Genomic DNA, 15,534 nt, shown 5'->3' with positions numbered 1-15,534 from the left:
AATTGGCTTGGTCCGGCAATTTTTTGTAACCCAGACCTTAATAATGCCTGTTTGCAGCTGATTAGACGGCCGGATACGGAAGTCGGTGAATGGCGGTTATAACGGAAGGATGGAGATGAGCGATAGTCAGCTGGGAAGGTTTTGGCGGGAAGCGGCACGCACAGCTGACCGTCAGCGTCGGCCGCCATAACCGTATTGGTGTCAGGGAGAGAAAAATACGAACAGTCCCTTGTTACTTTATATCGAAAATGAAACTACGATTAATTTGTTCTTATACTACTTGCTGGTTACAACGCAAGCAAAAAGGATCTCAGCTAGTATTTTTTTTACAATACATCGCATTGAAGTAACGTTTTTCTTTGCGTAAATATTGGTGATCTGGTTCTCGTCAAAGAACAGAAGATATAAAGTGAGAATATTATATTAAGCCAACAGCTGCACTTAAAGCAGGTTGTCTGTAGTGCTATCGTCCACTTGACCGAAAGCCCTTATCAGGCCACCTGTGTTTGATAAACCGCAGAACAAGGAACCGTATATCAACAGAATTGTTATCTGTCGACAAACATTTCCGCTCAGATAACTATGCTCAGATATAGCTCTTAAATGGCGGATGTAGTGTCTTTCCCGGTTGGGAAAGTGTTTCATTTCATGAACCAGTCGCGTGCTCATTTCTACTTATGTGTACACTCCGGGGGCAAACATGCACAGAGCAAATCAATAAGTAACCTAAAATTGTATTTCATCCTCATAAAAAAACTTTGGAAACCATATACTAGGATCACTACACGTTAGTAAAGTTGTTTGGTCCTAGCCATTGTAGAATAAGTGGTCATTACAGTTACTCGGCTCTTCCGAACCATGAGCAAAATGAGCAAATATGAGGAAAAAAAAAAAAAAAAAACTATTTCAGGGTTAGTTCAATCTGATACAAATGTTTTTTTTAATTACTGTATTTATTTCTTATTTACATTATTTTATGCACCTTTCTTCTGAAAATATAAATATTAGAACTGTCCATAATTCTAGTGACAAACTCAGCAATTGTTGTTCTGTTAAAACCTAAAGACTAAAACTTTAAAATTTAAAGTTTTTAATTACTTATTAGAATAAAAAAATTTTCTTTTGGTTTTGTCGTAAGAAAGGCCGATTTCATGTGGCTGTAATCTCGACTAAATAAAACTGAAGATGCACTATAATTGTTGTAAAAAGTGAGTGTATACGGCATTTTTACTTGGGAATCATTAATAACTCCTAAAAATTGTCATTTTAAAGTAATCAAACACTTTTATGAAAATTAGAAAAGCCAGAATCTTTACAAGACAAAAATCGCTATAAGCATACCGATGTGCACTAACTGGGATATAATGACTCCATTTATAAACTTTTTACCCGCCACACTTTTGAAATATAAGAGATTTAGAAAAAAAAAACACCGGTATTTTGTTTTCCGTTGCGAAATAGTCGAAACAACAATATTACAAGGGTACAAATAGCCATCATTATAGAACTTTTTATTCGTTGAGGCTGCCTAACAATCGTTAATTTCTCGTTTTAACTTTGACTTCGGTGAGTTCATCTCTGTTTTGAGTTATATTTTCATGCTTCAACATGTTTTGGAAGTTGACACCTGAAGAAGAAGGTGGATACCAATCTCTGAAACGTCGTGTCATGTATCTGTTATTGCAACAAAACGTTTCGAAATCTCCGTAATTCTGCAAGCCCTTTTAACATAGAACACAAAGCATAAGAGAACAGAAAATCCGGACGTGTTACTAAAGAAGCAACAATTACGTTGTAAGTGACAACTCAAAATAAAAAGAATAAATTCAAAGAACAAACTATACGAATAATATTTGAGCCATAAGAAAAGATAAACATTACGCTTGTGTTAGGCATATTAATGTTTATTATTACTGAACACTTAGTATAATAATAATAATAATAAATCTGTATTGCGTTCACAATTTAAGCAAATTGTAAACAATCTTCAATATCGATTTTTTAGTATACCACAAGGTAAACAACAAACCTTAGGTTTTATTTCTATATTAAATTTATGTCACGTTTAAATGTCGTTTCACACAATTATAGGTGCCTGTAGTCTGGTAAATGAAACAATTGCAACAGTATTACCAACATTTGTGCAATACTCGAAGGAAAGCTCTAGAAAACATTATTTTGGGTTATCAAGGGTTAAAAAAAATCTCAATTTGTTTATCATTATTTATTTTTATATCCTAAAAATACACTCTAAATAATGTTAATTTAATCACATATATCAAGAGTGTCCAATATTATTTAATTTGCACAGATACTGTATACTCGTTATTGTATACAAGAATTCAGAATTTTTAATTTTCATTAAAATTAATACACAAAATTAATTATATAAAAAAGGTTAATTTTCGTATCTTCCCAAAGGAATATACAGAATTATTATGCTTTATTATTATAAAGCTTGTTAGACATGTTTTTACAATGGTTTTTTTTTTCATTTTTCCGAAAGTTAAAAGACGTATATACAATTACTGTGCTCTTAGCTATAATATACGCCTATTTGAGTTTCTAAATTACAACAGGATACTTTTATTAGTGGTAATTAACAATCCCATTCAAATATTTTCAATACAAGAACATTTTCAAGTCGAGGAAGACAAAACATGTACACGCCTACACATGAATAGTGTTTAAGTTGTTAATAACACTTCTTATTTTAACCTATTCCATCATAAGGTACGAGACAATACGATACTAAATACACGTTTCTGGACGATATGTTACAAATAAATGTTATTTGGCATCATTAGTTGTGAAATTATATATTTTTACCAAACTAAGTCAATTGGAGGTTTTAGTTTAATTAGTTTAAAAATAATCTTAAACTTACATTTAAATAAAATATATAATTTATAACAATTGATTCAGTAGCTTTGCTGCAAATAACAATGACAAGTATTTTCCAACTTTTATTAAGGACAAGTACTCGTATATATAATAATTACGGATATAATAATTTAAAATACACTGGAGTAAAAACATCGCGATAAGACTCAATTTAGTTACAATAGTGTGAATGTGTGCACTTAGGGTAATGGAAACTTGCTTCACTGCCAATGCGGCATGCCACGCTTCACGGTGCCGAAGGAAACAACACAGGGACATGTACGTCACACAAGTGCTCTAACGGCATTGTAGCAAGCACAAGGGCCATTTTACTCCATAGTCTGTCTTTAGATACAAGCAAGAGCACCGGGCCGTGTCCATTGGTTAACAAAATTATGCACCGGACAAGTGAAGTTTTTTACCACCAGTACATTATCTACACTGGACAGATATACTTTAATATAATTGCTTGATTGAAAATACAGCGTGTTGGAATTGGAAAGCAAGGACATAAGACTTATTAAATCAATTCTACAATGGTTTTTGGATACTTCCAGGGAACCAACGCAAATAGTACAAACTTTAGCGAGTCGGGATGGACTATACTCTGTGGGTGTTTTGCTCTTTGGACGAGCTGTTGGACGGAGCTCCTTATAGTTATGGTATTTGTAACATAATACTATTACTACTACTATATAATACACAGTTCTGATATTATATGATAAAAACTATTTAATAACTAATTTCTATGCATGTTTATGTTTTTGAACACTAAATATTATGATTATTTATTGATTGATAAACTTGAGCGAGCCGGGATGGACTTGAGCGAGTCGCGATGGACATGACCGAGTCGCGATGGACGTGACCGAGTCGGGATGAAGCAACATTTCACTCAACATCAATGTCTTCTTCCTCACAATCATTGTCTGGAATGAGACCATAGTACTTGAGATGAGTTTTAACATCTTTTAGCTTTTTGTTGATTTTGTTTGGTAGATAACGGGGATTCAACTCGAGGCTGACACGGGAAGTATTTCTTCGATTTTCCGCCTGCTGATTCCTGCCCCTCGTTAACTTCTAATTCTTCCATTATCACGCCATTTCCTAGAAACTATCACAGGCGTTAACGTTTCTAGCTATCTAGCGAATCTAGCTAACAATGCAAATTCATATAATAAATTTGATCATATAATCTGTATGAAAATTGCTGTTATCATTAAAAATAATACTTGGTGTTACATTAAATTTTATTAAGACTAATGTAAGCCTAGTAGTTTTCATAACATTATTTACCTTTGCAGGCTCCTCATCTTCTTGTACAGTTGTCTAAAGGTTGTTCTGGTTCTTCATTCTCTTGCATCACTGTTCCTTCAACACCCTCCTGAAAAAAATATAAATGCTTAATAGTTTTACATGGTATTAAATTCGATGGAAGGCAAGGCATTTTTTCTAATTAAAAGAAACCGTATTTAAGTAGATAACATGTTTTTTTCATAACATATTTTTTAACATGATTCCAAAGCTGAAGGGGAGTGGGAGGCCTTATAGATACCAGGTATAGTGAAAACAAACTCGACTCGCTCCTCCTCTAAGCAAATTTCAGTCACAATTTCCAGCCAAATTTAATTGACTCGGAGTGGGAACGCCCTCTATTAAGAGTGATGTATGGTCGACACACCATCACTGTATAGACTAACCTTCTGAACTTGAAGCAACAAAAATTATTCTTATTAAACACGAGTGTGTGGAGAAGGATATTTTTAAATTTGTCACGTCATTTTCTAATTTGTGATTTTTATAATATGTACTTTAACATTTTATCGCTGATTACTTTAGCTATACACAATTGAAACATATTATATGAAACACTATATGAATTTTTTTTTTGTATTTCATTTTAACATGTAAATATTTTACGGATTAGACGATTCCACTTTTTATATTTTAAATTGAAAAGTGTTCCAATTATCTGTAAACAAGATAAAAGTTTGCAGTGAAGATATTTTGCCTTCTCCCTTTCTCTACCATTTACTGTTTATGTAGTTAGAAATATTCTTATTAGTAAAATCTTCGTGGAATATGTGTGGTCTGAACGTTGTGCTATAACTGGAAAGAAGCCTATGGTGAACATCCTAGCTAAAGTACTAAATTCGAAAGTTATGAACTGTAGTGGAAAATATACTAATACCTATATAAACTACAAGGAATTTTAATAGACTAATTATATCTGAATTAATAATACACTTGAATTATCTCACCAGTAAATTTTAAGTATTAGACATTAATTGCAAATCATTATTTTTTAATAAATTTATCTTATTTATTGTGTAACTAATAACTTACAAAGTGAAGATCAAAGTACTTAATTATTGTCCTTGTTGTATACCACGTACGGTTAACATACAATTCCCTGCAGTATAACATAGTCATATCCTTTTTAATTGGCATACCAATTACTTCTGAGGTAATTGATGGTCATTGGAAGATATTCCCATCTCCGGAACCACTTTCAAATAATTGGATATTAAAACGTAAAGGGCAATGTGTCAGAGCCCTGAAGGCGAACTCCATAGCCCTTGACAACCACCTATGACGTAATGTGAGTCTTATAAACCATTTTCATTTGTAAATTTTCATATTGAACTTACATATTATTTTACTTAAACCAACGTAATTCAAGTTTCAGCACAATCGTATCAGTTGGTAGTTTTACGCGATAGATTGATTACCATTCAAACAATCCCATTTATAATATTTATGATTCTAATCTTGCCTGCTTTTCAAGGCCAACCCGACTCGCTCAAGTCCATCCCGACTCGCTCAAGTCCTCCGCGACTCGGTCATGTCCATCGCGATTCGGTCATGTCCATCCCGACTCGGTCATGTCCATCCCGACTCGGTCATGTCCATCGCGATTCGGTCATGTCCATCCCGACTCGGTCATGTCCATCCCGACTCGGTCATGTCCATCCCGACTCGGTCATGTCCATCCCGACTCGGTCATGTCCATCGCGATTCGGTCATGTCCATCCCGACTCGGTCATGTCCATCCCGACTCGGTCATGTCCATCCCGACTCGGTCATGTCCATCCCGACTCGGTCATGTCCATCCCGACTCGGTCATGTCCATCCCGACTCGGTCATGTCCATCCCGACTCGGTCATGTCCATCGCGATTCGGTCATGTCCATCCCGACTCGGTCATGTCCATCCCGACTCGGTCATGTCCATCCCGACTCGGTCATGTCCATCCCGACTCGGTCATGTCACACACTCGTGTTTAATAAGAATCATTTTTGTTGCTTCAAGTTTAGAAGGTTAGTCTATACAGTGATGGTGTGTCGACCATACATCACTCTTAATAGAGGGCGTTCCCACTCCGAGTCAATAAATAACTTCTATTAAATTTGGCTGGAAATTGTGACTGAAATTTGCTTAGAGGAGGAGCGAGTCGAGTTTGTTTTCACTATACCTGGTATCTATAAGGCCTCCCACTCCCCTTCAGCTTTGGAATCATGTTATGAAAAAAACATGTTATCTACTTAAATACGGTTTCTTTTAATTAGAAAAAATGCCTTGCCTTCCAACGAATTTAATACCATGTACAACTATTAAGCATTTATATTTTTTTCAGGAGGGTGTTGAAGGAACAGTGATGCAAGAGAATGAAGAACCAGGACAACGTTTAGACAACTGTACAAGAAGATGAGGAGCCTGCAAAGGTAAATAATGTTATTAAACTACTAGGCTTACATTAGTCTTAATAAAATTTAATGTAACACCAAGTATTATTTTTAATGATAACAGCAATTTTCATACAGATTATATGATCAAATTTATTATATGAATTTGCATTGTTAGCTAGCTTCGCTAGATAGCTAGAAACGTTAACGCCTGTGATGGTTTCTAGGAAATGGCGTGATAATGGAAGAATTAGAAGTGAACGAGGGGCAGGAATCAGCAGGCGGAAAATCGAAGAAAGACTTCCCGTGTCAGCCTCGAGTTGAATCCCCGTTATCTACCAAACAAAATCAACAAAAAGCTAAAAGATGTTAAAACTCATCTCAAGTACTATGGTCTCATTCCAGACAATGATTGTGAGGAAGAAGACATTGATGTTGAGTGAAATGTTGCTTCATCCCGACTCGGTCATGTCCATCGCGACTCGCTCAAGTCCATCGCGACTCGCTCAAGTCCATCGCGACTCGCTCAAGTCCATCCCGACTCGCTCAAGTCCATCCCGACTCGCTCTCAAGTCCATCGCGACTCGCTCAAGTCCATCGCGACTCGCTCAAGTCCATCGCGACTCGCTCAAGTCCATCCCGACTCGCTCAAGTCCATCGCGACTCGCTCAAGTCCATCCCGACTCGCTCAAGTCCATCGCGACTCGCTCAAGTCCATCGCGACTCGCTCAAGTCCATCGCGACTCGCTCAAGTCCATCGCGACTCGCTCAAGTCCATCGCGACTCGCTCAAGTCCATCGCGACTCGCTCAAGTCCATCCCGACTCGCTCAAGTCCATCCCGACTCGCTCAAGTCCATCCCGGCTCGCTCAAGTTTATCAATCAATAAATAATCATAATATTTAGTGTTCAAAAACATAAACATGCATAGAAATTAGTTATTAAATAGTTTTTATCATATAATATCAGAACTATGTATTATATAGTAGTAGTAATAGTATTATGTTACAAATACCATAACTATAAGGAGCTCCGTCCAACAGCTCGTCCAAAGAGCAAAACACCCACAGAGTATAGTCCATCCCGACTCGCTAAAGTTTGTACTATTTGCGTTGGTTCCCTGGAAGTATCCAAAAACCATTGTAGAATTGATTTAATAAGTCTTATGTCCTTGCTTTCCAATTCCAACACGCTGTATTTTCAATCAAGCAATTATATTAAAGTATATCTGTCCAGTGTAGATAATGTACTGGTGGTAAAAAACTTCACTTGTCCGGTGCATAATTTTGTTAACCAATGGACACGGCCCGGTGCTCTTGCTTGTATCTAAAGACAGACTATGGAGTAAAATGGCCCTTGTGCTTGCTACAATGCCGTTAGAGCGCTTGTGTGACGACATGTCCCTGTGTTTTTTCCTTCGGCACCGTGAAGCGTGGCATGCCGCAATGGCAGTGAAGCAAGTTTCCATTACCCTAAGTGCACACATTCACACTATTGTAACTAAATTGAGTCTTATCGCGATGTTTTTACTCCAGTGTATTTTAAATTATTATATCCGTAATTATTATATATACGAGTACTTGTCCTTAATAAAAGTTGGAAAATACTTGTCATTGTTATTTGCAGCAAAGCTACTGAATCAATTGTTATAAATTATATATTTTATTTAAATGTAAGTTTAAGATTATTTTTAAACTAATTAAACTAAAACCTCCAATTGACTTAGTTTGGTAAAAATATATAATTTCACAACTAATGATGCCAAATAACATTTATTTGTAACATATCGTCCAGAAACGTGTATTTAGTATCGTATTGTACCTTATGATGGAATAGGTTAAAATAAGAAGTGTTATTAACAACTTAAACACTATTCATGTGTAGGCGTGTACATGTTTTGTTTTCCTCGACTAGAAAATGTTCTTGTATTGAAAATATTTGAATGGGATTGTTAATTACCACTAATAAAAGTATCCTGTTGTAATTTAGAAACTCAAATAGGCGTATATTATAGCTAAGAGCACAGTAATTGTATATACGTCTTTTAACTTTCGGAAAAATGAAAAAAAAAACATTGTAAAAACATGTCTAACAAGCTTTATAATAATAAAAGCATAATAATTCTGTATATTTCTTTGGGAAGATACGAAAATTAACCTTTTTTATATAATTAATTTTGCGTATTAACTTTAATGAAAATTAAAAATTCTGAATTCTTGTATACAATAACGAGTATACAGTATCTGTGCAAATTAAATAATATTGGACACTCTTGACATATGTGATTAAATCAACATTATTTAGAGTGTATTTTTAGGATATAAAAATAATAAATAATGATAAACCAATTGAGATTTTTTTTTTTACCCTTGATAACCCAAAATAATGCTTTCTAGAGCTTTCCTTCGAGTATTGCACAAATGTTGGTAATACTGTTGCAATTGACGTTGATGTTGGTAATACTGTGCCGTATAAAATAAGAAGTGTTATTAACAACTTAAACACTATTCATGTGTAGGCGTGTACATGTTTTGTTTTCCTCGACTAGAAAATGTTCTTGTATTGAAAATATTTGAATGGGATTGTTAATTACCACTAATAAAAGTATCCTGTTGTAATTTAGAAACTCAAATAGGCGTATATTATAGCTAAGAGCACAGTAATTGTATATACGTCTTTTAACTTTCGGAAAAATGAAAAAAAAAAAACATTGTAAAAACATGTCTAACAAGCTTTATAATAATAAAGCATAATAATTCTGTATATTTCTTTGGGAAGATACGAAAATTAACCTTTTTTATATAATTAATTTTGCGTATTAACTTTAATGAAAATTAAAAATTCTGAATTCTTGTATACAATAACGAGTATACAGTATCTGTGCAAATTAAATAATATTGGACACTCTTGATATATGTGATTAAATCAACATTATTTAGAGTGTATTTTTAGGATATAAAAATAAATAATGATAAACCAATTGAGATTTTTTTTTTTTAACCCTTGATAACCCAAAATAATGCTTTCTAGAGCTTTCCTTCGAGTATTGCACAAATGTTGGTAATACTGTTGCAATTGTTTCATTTACCAGACTACAGGCACCTATAATTGTGTGAAACGACATTTAAACGTGACATAAATTTAATATAGAAATAAAACCTAAGGTTTGTTGTTTACCTTGTGGTATACTAAAAAATCGATATTGAAGATTGTTTACAATTTGCTTAAATTGTGAACGCAATACAGATTTATTATTATTATTATTATACTAAGTGTTCAGTAATAATAAACATTAATATGCCTAACACAAGCGTAATGTTTATCTTTTCTTATGGCTCAAATATTATTCGTATAGTTTGTTCTTTGAATTTATTCTTTATATTTTGAGTTGTCACTTATAACGTAATTGTTGCTTCTTTAGTAACACGTCCGGATTTTCTGTTCTCTTATGCTTTGTGTTCTATGTTAAAAGGACTTGCAGAATTACGGAGATTTCGAAACGTTTTGTTGCAATAACAGATACATGACACGACGTTTCAGAGATTGGTATCCACCTTCTTCTTCAGGTGTCAACTTCCAAAACATGTTGAAGCATGAAAATATAACTCAAAACAGAGATGAACTCACCGAAGTCAAAGTTAAAACGAGAAATTGACGATTGTTAGGCAGCCTCAACGAATAAAAAGTTGTATAATGGGGGCTATTTGTACCCTTGTAATATTGTTGTTTCGACTATTTCGCAACGGAAAACAAAATACCGGTGTTTTTTTTTTCTAAATCTCTTATATTTCAAAAGTGTGGCGGGTAAAAAGTTTATAAATGGAATCATTGTATCATCCCAGTTAGTGCACATCGGTATGCTTATAGCGATGTTTGTCTTGTAAAGATTCTGGCTTTTCTAATTTTCATAAAAGTGTTTGAGTATTTTAAAATGACAATGTTTAGGAGTTATTAATGATTCTCAAGTAAAAATGCCGTATAAACTCACTTTTTACAACAATTATAGTGCATCTTCAGTTTTATTCGGTCGAGATTACAGCCACATGAAATCGGCCTTTCTTACGACAAAACCAAAAGAAAAATTCTTTATTCTAATAAGTAATTAAAAACTTTAATGGAAAAATTAGAAGTTAACGAGGGGCAGGAATCAGCAGGCGCAGGCGGAAAATCGAAGAAAGACTTCCCGTGTCAGCCTCGAGTTGAATCCCCTTTATCTACCAAACAAAATCAACAAAAAGCTAAAAGATGTTAAAACTCATCTCAAGTACTATGGTCTCATTCCAGACAATGATTGTGAGGAAGAAAACATTGATGTTGAGTGAAATATTGCTTCTGTGTGTGCATGTTATTGTAAACAAAGCTGTAAGTCAATAGCTTTACTAAGATGTTTGTTTTGATTAGTATGTTTGCTGTTAATAAGTTATAATAATGAGTTTTTGTATGTATGTTCACTAATCTTGTTTCTACAATACAAACGATTTAACATTTAAAAGTGTTTTTATTTTGGGATGAGACAATAAGACTGCCACCTCACCTATGTATAAATGTCTCTGATATCGAATCTGTGGATCTCTTAAGACGAACATGACTCGAGATTCCAGATGTCAAGTCTGAGACAGTGTCATATTCCAGACGCTGCAATAAAAGAAAGGTGAACTGGAGCCAAATTCAAGACTCAAATTGAATCCCTTCCTACCATAGCTACGTTATCAATTTTTGTGTCTTGAGACATATATCTGTGTATTATAAATATAGTTTTGCATTTTAATTTATTTTTGTTACAGTAATATTACAAAATATCCTAAACATGTGTAAACTACAATTGGTAATTATTTGATAAGTAAGGTTCGTTAGACTTTAAATATTGAATATCTCAATACTTGAAAAATGACGGGGGAGCACTATTAACCTCCCCCCCCCCCCCCCCCGAGATCCTCAATTACAAAGGGTAATCCAATTTCGGTTTCCTATGTTGGCAACATTGACAACTGCTCAGCCTAAAATAATTTTTTATTTCTAAAGAACTTGCCAAGTATTTACTAGAATAAAGTTAAAAAAAATCAAATTCTGGTTGTTTTAATAAAAAGGAGGAAACTGGAATTCGGGTCACAAGTTATGCGTGGAAACACTGTAGTTGTGTTTTCTAATTATATTCAAAATGGTCTCCGTTTACATCCTTTTGTTAGGTATTCATCAAAAGGTGGCGCAATCGATAAACATATCTGATTTAAATGAATGTGGTTCACTATTAACTCATACAATAACCTTTAGGTTTATGCTTTTTGCACAAAAATGTTTGAAAAGAATTAATACAGAATGGGCGTTTGAATGAATTGTTCAGTTCGCCTACAGTCACCATTCTGGGAAGGGTAGAGTGCCATTTTAAGGTCCACTGAGGTAACATTTTATAGAGGACAAGCACGGCTCGTAAAACCAGTTCTCACAAACTCCTACACTTTGAGAAAACACACCACTGAAAGAATGCGATATTGCAGCGAATCACTCAACGTTAAGGAAGTTGTATCGGTTTTATCTTTGCATTTGTTTATTGTTAAAGAAAATTTTTATCAAAGCCCTAATATTTATGAAGATATGAAAATTAGAAAAAAATATGTGATTTCACAAGAGTTGGTTTGAATTTGAAGCTGAATTTCGGGACATATCTAGGCAGAACCAGAGAAAACTCGTTGATGATAGGGAACCTTTTAGATTACGTACAAGAACTATGAGTAGAAAGAGAAATTTTTTTTATAAAACAAATCTATATCCAAAATAAAACCTGTTAAAATCACGCCATTTTCATACATTTAATTTACTTTAAAACAATATTCCCCTAGGCTATAAATTAATAAAGTAATATGTCACCCCTCGAAGCTATATCGCAGATATAAACTGCAAAATGTTTTATTTAATCTTTTGCCATATTTATTTGGATCTGATTGAAAAATGTCTGCAATTCTCGTTTTAATGTAATTTCTTATGGATTGATCCAAATTAGTTTCTAAGTGTACTGTGTTCAGTACTATCTCAATACTATTTTACTTTTTTGTTGTTTATTATGCATTGACATGTTCTCTTTAAAATGGTATATTACTTTTTGTTTTATCTTAATTGAATCTTATAAACATATTTTTATAAACCATGTCATAGTATTTTTTTGATTCTGGTCAATGGCACCTGGTGCAAATATAACCAATCTTTATTAGACCAAACATAATATTCCATAACCACCTCAAAAGAGATCATGATTGAAATTAAGGCTTTATTTCGGGACTTGACAGACAAACAGCTTTTGGAAAAGCGTCTAAAGGGCAAAACACAGAATCCCAAGGGTTGATGATCATGTTATATCCATACAGTTATATGGTCTGTTATGCCAAAAAGGGCATTTGTTACATTACCTACTCTGAATTATGGTGTTTTTACTGCAGTTTGTGCATTTAATGGTGGTTATATAAATAGAATAAATTTATGGAACATTTAGGTTTGAGTGTACGAAATCATCTGGTGAGTTCAATCAAAAATCTGGAGCGAATTAAACTGAAAAGAGTTGAAAAAGCAGCTAATGATCTCGAAAAAAAAAATCAGACAGGCCAGGACTCTAGAAAAAAGGAAGCTTGAGGATGTATGTTATATACAGGAGGATCCAGACAACTCTGAATATAATGGTTGCTTTTTGCAATTTCCGAAATTTGTGTTTTAAATATTTTGATACCACTTTTTCAGCTTAGGAAGACCGTACAGTAGTGAAATTTTTATTAAATATCTTTTGTAATATAAGCTAATCGTTTGTTTGCGGTTTAAACAAACTTTAATGTTGGAAAAAGATATTTAAACATATTCTTTACTGAACAATTTATTTATATAATATAAATTTTTGTTTGTAAAAATGTCTGTTTAATTTGATTTATCTTCTTTGTGTGCCTAAATAAAAGTCCTAACTTGATTAGTTATAGAGATAATTGGTATAAAGTTAACATTACGGAAGTTACAGGACTATGAAGTTACAACATAAACACATTTTCCCCAACAACCCATCGTATAAGCCAAAAAATACTCAGCAACTGTAACTGAGATATCGCGACGTACCATCCTCTGTGTGAACTGCGTGGGAGGTTGACAACGGTACGAGTATCGTGCCTGCAAAACCTCTTCCGTGACGGCGAAAACGAAACCGATGTTCAGTGACGTGGTCCCGCAACAGCAATCAAATATTGAATAACAGCTGAGTCCGAGCTGTGCAGAAGTAGGGAACTGGGACAGTAGAAAGTAAACCGGCTGATGTTATTACTGGGGAGGGGGGCAGAGGGGGGTGCTGAGTGAGTGCTGACTGCTGAGCACAGTTCCTCAGCAGCTGCCCACAGCACACAACAAACATGATGCAGCTCAGCTGCTGATCGGCAAGATTCTCCAAATTTTACTTGTAACATTTGCCGATGTTCACTATAAGTTACCAAATAAACTTCAAGGCAAGATTTAAATACAATTCACAAAACAATTTAAATATTTTCACCACAACAGCCATCCATCCTTACTTTACTGTTTAACTGTTTATAGTTGTTGAATGAGTTTTTAGTACATCCGCTACCTCATGAAACAAGACAATTTGCGTAGTTCAGAAATAGACAGATACTTGTACAGTGATATTGATACATCAAAGATACTCAAAGACTGACACAATAGTAAATGAATGGTCATTGTATGTAATGTAAATAGTTTATTGTTTTAATTGTAGTTTAAATAATAACAATTAATTGAATTAACACACAGCTTTATCTCATCTCCCAGATAAATAATGAACAAATCCCAGTTATAAAATCATCAAAAAGCGAACAAAATGCTTTAGTAAGTGAATTTTAACTGGTTTTTTATTATGCTTTGTAATTGAGTGATCCAATCAAAACTGCTTAGCATGTAAATACTTTGTGCTGTTTTGAATAATTGAAATAAATAAAAAAAAAGTAATAGAATATTCACAGTAGCTTTTGATTTTTAATTTTCTTATTAAAACAATGTGTAAATACTAAAAATGTTAAATAAAAAATATTTATAAACATGAAAGCTAGAAACATTAATGTAGAGCAACCAAATGGACAAAACGTCCTGATAAGTTACTTATCTATCCATAACTACTCATTCTGTTAATATTTTAGTACACACGCGCATTTTTTCCAAAACCAATCCAAACATTCAGTCCTAGAGAGTTCAGGTTAATTGTTTACTCAATGGGTTAGAAGAACTATCGAAATGACATACGATGCATTTCTAAAACGAGGGTATCTAAGAAGGTATTACAGCCTCAGGACAAAATTTTAGTAATAACACAAATAAATACTTTTTTATGTTAAATAGTACCTTATTAAATGGACAAGTTTTTTTTTTGAAATTTGACGATTGAATCTCACTTAAATTTGGTCAGAATATTGGTTAAAAAGTGTTTTAATTTTCAAAGAAATTTCAAATTTTTTTTTCTTTCATTGGTAATAAGTATCACATAAAGTTATGTGAATTGCTTATTATGGTCTTTTTTTAATTGAAATTTTATGAACTTTCACAAAGCACCAATAAAAAAATTATTTACAAAGTAAAAATTGAAGAAAAATGCTGTTTTTTACATAATTACATAAATTTTCTAAAAAAATTTAAAAAATCGCTACAAACAGGATTTTTTAGATAACAATTTTTAAATAATAGTTTCTTACTGCCCTAAGCCTATATTATTACCAGATTTATTTTTTCACACCTAGAGCCAGTCACCCTGTATAAGTGCGTGTTTGTTTGCTGGGGCGCTAACAGCGTCCAAACTTACTGGTAATACTAAACACGGAAGTAATACGGAAGACAGTAACGCTTCACTGTTTTATATGAGTGCGTGGTTGTTGGCTGGGGCGCTAACGGCGTCCAAACTTACTGGTAATACTAAACACGGATACGGAAGACAGTCACGCTTCACTGTTATATGAGTGC

This window comes from Homalodisca vitripennis, chromosome 3, assembly GCF_021130785.1.
Source record: "Homalodisca vitripennis isolate AUS2020 chromosome 3, UT_GWSS_2.1, whole genome shotgun sequence".
Taxonomy (NCBI): domain Eukaryota; kingdom Metazoa; phylum Arthropoda; class Insecta; order Hemiptera; family Cicadellidae; genus Homalodisca; species Homalodisca vitripennis.
The sequence above is the reverse complement of the archived record's forward strand: the minus strand, read 5'-3'. Positions refer to the sequence as shown.